At 62.2% G+C, this 5,000-nt stretch overlaps 1 non-coding gene across 1 annotated transcript; it reads right to left on the minus strand.

The window, feature by feature from the left end:
- Positions 1–1,122: 1,122 nt before the first annotated feature.
- On the minus strand, positions 1,123–1,241 carry LOC142006133 (5S ribosomal RNA). The gene has a single exon (XR_012643246.1). It is a non-coding gene; the product is annotated as a 5S ribosomal RNA (ribosomal RNA).
- Between the last annotated feature and the right edge of the window lie 3,759 nt (positions 1,242–5,000).

A 5,000-nucleotide genomic window follows, 5' to 3' on the forward strand; every position in this document is an offset into this window, starting at 1 on the left:
TCAACCTCCGCTGCTTTCAGCGGGGGTTGACCTGGTGGCCGATTCGCTCCCCGGGCACCAGGTCAACCTCCGCTGCTTTCAGCGGGGGTTGACCTGGTGGCCGATTCCCTCCCCGGGCACCAGGTCAACCTCCGCTGCTTTCAGCGGGGGTTGACCTGGTGGCCCATTCGCTCCCCGGGCACCAGGTCAACCTCCGCTGCTTTCAGCGGGGGTTGACCTGGTGGCCCATTCGCTCCCCGGGCACCAGGTCAACCGCACCCTTTTTCGGCCGCCTTCGCCTCCAAATTTTTCCCCCCGTTTCCTTGCCCACTCCTCGGTCACTTCATACGCCCTCCCCCTTACATCCACCGTACGCAACACCTCCACCGGGCTTAATAGTCCACAACCGAGACCCAGGGCCTTCCCCGCTCTCAACAACCTCCACCCACGGTCCCCCTCCACCGGGCTTAATAGTCCACAACCGGGACCCAGGGCCTTCCCCGCTCTCAACAACCTCCACCCACGGTCCCCCTCCACCGGGCTTAATAGTCCACAACCGGGACCCAGGGCCTTCCCCGCTCTCAACAACCTCCACCCACGGTCCCCCTCCACCGGGCTTAATAGTCCACAACCGAGACCCAGGGCCTTCCCCGCTCTCAACAACCTCCACCCACGGTCCCCCTCCACCGGGCTTAATAGTCCACAACCGGGACCCAGGGCCTTCCCCGCTCTCAACAACCTCCACCCACGGTCCCCCAAGACGCACGTTCCAAGCCTTAACCCTCAGACCATCCACCCCCCGGGGGGGACCCCACACCCACCTGACCCCAACTCACTCCCACCAAAAACACCACCACCGCCACCGCCTCAACGGCCTGCCCAACCCAGCACTCCCACACACACACCTGCCCCACCAACGCTCCACACACGCTTTCTTCCCTCTCCCCGACCCGACCCAAGCCATCGCACCGCACCGGGTGAGGGCCTTAGCTTCCTCGCCCGCCCCCCCGCCCCCGACACGCAGGCAGGCAGAGGGAAAGGCCTCAGCGCCCCCCAGGACCGTCGCGCCGCCTTGGCCTCACGGCTTCCCTGCTCCCGCACGGCAGACACACGCCCCGCTCTACCCCCGCTGGGGCCAAAAGCTGCCTACGGCACCTGGGATTCCCAGGCGGTCACCCATCCAGGTACTAGCCAGGCCCGGGACGGTTTACCTTCCGAGATCGGACGAGATCGGGGGCATTCGGTCCGGTATGGCCGTAGGCCCCCGCCTCCCCGGGCTTTAGCGTCAGCAGCCTGGCCTCAGTCAGCCGGGCCCAAACAATTAACCCGGAGGCCGGGCCGAGGGAAAACTTCCTCCGAGCCGGCCCAAGGGGAAGGGAGGACGAGGACGCCGGGCCCGGGAGGTGACAGGACGTGCACGTCAGACCCGGGAAGCTGTGCGCCCCGAGGTTAACCCCCGGGCCGGGGCGGGGAGAGAAAAATGTTCTAAGTCCGGTAGGGACAGCAGGTCAACCCCGGTCCGAGGCGGGGAGAGAAATTTTCCAAGTCCGGCAGGGACAGCAGGTCAACCCCGGCCGCCGTAGCAGAGGTTGACCTGGTGTCCGATTCGCTCCCCGGGCACCAGGTCAACCTCGGGCGCTTTAGCGGAGGTTGACCTGGTGTCCGATTCGCTCCCCGGGCACCAGGTAAACCGTGGCCGCTTTCAGCGGAGGTTGACCTGGTGGCCGATCCCCTCCTCGGGCTCCAAGTCCGGCAGGGACAACAGGTCAACCCCGGTTCCGGGCGGGGAGAGAAAAATTTTCTAAGTCCGGCAGGGACAGCAGGTCAACCCCGGCCGCCGTAGCAGAGGTTGACCTGGTGTCCGATTCGCTCCCCGGGCACCAGGTCAACCTCGGGCGCTTTAGCAGAGGTTGACCTGGTGTCAGATTCGCTCCCCGGGCACCAGGTCAACCTCGGGCGCTTTAGCAGAGGTTGACCTGGTGTCCGATTCGGTCCCCGGGCACCAGGTAAACCGTGGCCGCTTTCAGCGGAGGTTGACCTGGTGGCCGATCCCCTCCTGGGGCTCCAAGTCCGGCAGGGACAGCAGGTCAACCCCGGTCCCAGGCGGGGAGAGAAAAAATTTCTAAGTCCTTCAGGGACAACAGGTCAACCCCGGTTCCGGGCGGGGAGAGAAAAATTTTCTAAGTCCGGCAGGGACAACAGGTCAACCCCGGTTCCGGGCGGGGAGAGAAAAATTTTCTAAGTCCGGCAGGGACAGCAGGTCAACCCCGGCCGCTTCAGCGGAGGTTGACCTGGTGTCCGATTCGGTCCCCGGGCACCAGGTAAACCGTGGCCGCTTTCAGCGGAGGTTGACCTGGTGGCCGATCCCCTCCTCGGGCTCCAAGTCCGGCAGGGACAGCAGGTCAACCCCGGCCGCTTTAGCAGAGGTTGACCTGGTGTCCGATTCGCTCCCCGGGCACCAGGTAAACCGTGGCCGCTTTCAGCGGAGGTTGACCTGGTGGCCGATCCCCTCCTCGGGCTCCAAGTCCGGCAGGGACAGCAGGTCAACCCCGGCCGCTTTAGCAGAGGTTGACCTGGTGTCCGATTCGCTCCCCGGGCACCAGGTAAACCGTGGCCGCTTTCAGCGGAGGTTGACCTGGTGGCCGATCCCCTCCTCGGGCTCCAAGTCCGGCAGGGACAACAGGTCAACCCCGGTCCCAGGCGGGAGAGAAAAATTTTCTAAGTCCGGCAGGGACAACAGGTCAACCCCGGTCCCAGGCTGGAGAGAAAAATTTTCTAAGTCCGGCAGGGAGAACAGGTCAACCCCGGTCCCAGGCGGCAGAGAAAAATTTTCTAAGTCCGGCAGGGACAGCAGGTCAACCCCGGTCCCAGGCTGGAGAGAAAAATTTTCTAAGTCCGGCAGGGACAGCAGGTCAACCCCGGCCGCTTTAGCAGAGGTTGACCTGGTGTCCGATTCGCTCCCCGGGCACCAGGTCAACCTCTGGCGCTTTAGCAGAGGTTGACCTGGTGTCAGATTCGCTCCCCGGGCACCAGGTCAACCTCGGTCGCTTTAGCAGAGGTTGACCTGGTGTCCGATTCGCTCCCCGGGCACCAGGTAAACCGTGGCCGCTTTCAGCGGAGGTTGACCTGGTGGCCGATTCCCTCCTCGGGCTCCAAGTCCGGCAGGGACAGCAGGTCAACCCCGGTCCCAGGCGGGGAGAGAAAAAATTTCTAAGTCCGGCAGGGACAACAGGTCAACCCCGGTCCCAGGCTGGAGAGAAAAATTTTCCAAGTCCGGCAGGGACAGCAGGTCAACCCCGGCCGCTTCAGCTGAGGTTGACCTGGTGTCCGATTCGCTCCCCGGGCACCAGGTAAACCGTGGCCGCTTTCAGCGGAGGTTTACCTGGTGGCCGATCCCCTCCTCGGGCTCCAAGTCCGGCAGGGACAACAGGTCAACCCCGGTCCCAGGCGGGAGAGAAAAATTTTCTAAGTCCGGCAGGGACAACAGGTCAACCCCGGTCCCAGGCTGGAGAGAAAAATTTTCTAAGTCCGGCAGGGACAGCAGGTCAACCCCGGCCGCTTTAGCAGAGGTTGACCTGGTGTCCGATTCGCTCCCCGGGCACCAGGTCAACCTCTGGCGCTTTAGCAGAGGTTGACCTGGTGTCAGATTCGCTCCCCGGGCACCAGGTCAACCTCGGTCGCTTTAGCAGAGGTTGACCTGGTGTCCGATTCGCTCCCCGGGCACCAGGTAAACCGTGGCCGCTTTCAGCGGAGGTTGACCTGGTGGCCGATTCCCTCCTCGGGCTCCAAGTCCGGCAGGGACAGCAGGTCAACCCCGGTCCCAGGCGGGGAGAGAAAAAATTTCTAAGTCCGGCAGGGACAACAGGTCAACCCCGGTCCCAGGCTGGAGAGAAAAATTTTCCAAGTCCGGCAGGGACAGCAGGTCAACCCCGGTCCCAGGCGGGAGAGAAAAATTTTCTAAGTCCGGCAGGGACAACAGGTCAACCCCGGTCCCAGGCGGCAGAGAAAAAATTTCTAAGTCCGGCAGGGACAACAGGTCAACCCCGGTCCCAGGCGGGAGAGAAAAATTTTCTAAGTCCGGCAGGGACAACAGGTCAACCCCGGTCCCAGGCGGCAGAGAAAAAATTTCTAAGTCCGGCAGGGACAACAGGTCAACCCCGGTACCGGGCGGGAGAGAAAAAATTTCTAAGTCCGGCAGGGACAACAGGTCAACCCCGGTCCCAGGCTGGAGAGAAAAAATTTCTAAGTCCGGCAGGGACAACAGGTCAACCCCGGTCCCAGGCGGCAGAGAAAAAATTTCTAAGTCCGGCAGGGACAACAGGTCAACCCCGGTCCCAGGCGGGAGAGAAAAATTTTCTAAGTCCGGCAGGGACAACAGGTCAACCCCGGTCCCAGGCGGGAGAGAAAAATTTTCTAAGTCCGGCAGGGACAACAGGTCAACCCCGGTCCCAGGCGGCAGAGAAAAATTTTCTAAGTCCGGCAGGGACAACAGGTCAACCCCGGTCCCAGGCGGCAGAGAAAAATTTTCTAAGTCCGGCAGGGACAACAGGTCAACCCCGGTCCCAGGCGGCAGAGAAAAATTTTCTAAGTCCGGCAGGGACAACAGGTCAACCCCGGTCCCAGGCGGCAGAGAAAAAATTTCAAAGTCCGGCAGGGACAACAGGTCAACCCCGGTCCCAGGCGGGAGAGAAAAAATTTCTAAGTCCGGCAGGGACAACAGGTCAACCCCGGTCCCAGGCGGGAGAGAAAAAATTTCTAAGTCCGGCAGGGACAACAGGTCAACCCCGGTCCCAGGCTGGAGAGAAAAAATTTCTAAGTCCGGCAGGGACAACAGGTCAACCCCGGTCCCAGGCGGGAGAGAAAAAATTTCTAAGTCCGGCAGGGACAACAGGTCAACCCCGGTCCCAGGCGGGAGAGAAAAAATTTCTAAGTCCGGCAGGGACAACAGGTCAACCCCGGTCCCGGGCTGGAGAGAAAAATTTTCTAAGTCCGGCAGGGACAACAGGTCAACCCCGGCCGCT

Source organism: Carettochelys insculpta, unplaced genomic scaffold (genome assembly GCF_033958435.1).
Source record: "Carettochelys insculpta isolate YL-2023 unplaced genomic scaffold, ASM3395843v1 scaffold_0042, whole genome shotgun sequence".
NCBI classification, from domain to species: domain Eukaryota; kingdom Metazoa; phylum Chordata; order Testudines; family Carettochelyidae; genus Carettochelys; species Carettochelys insculpta.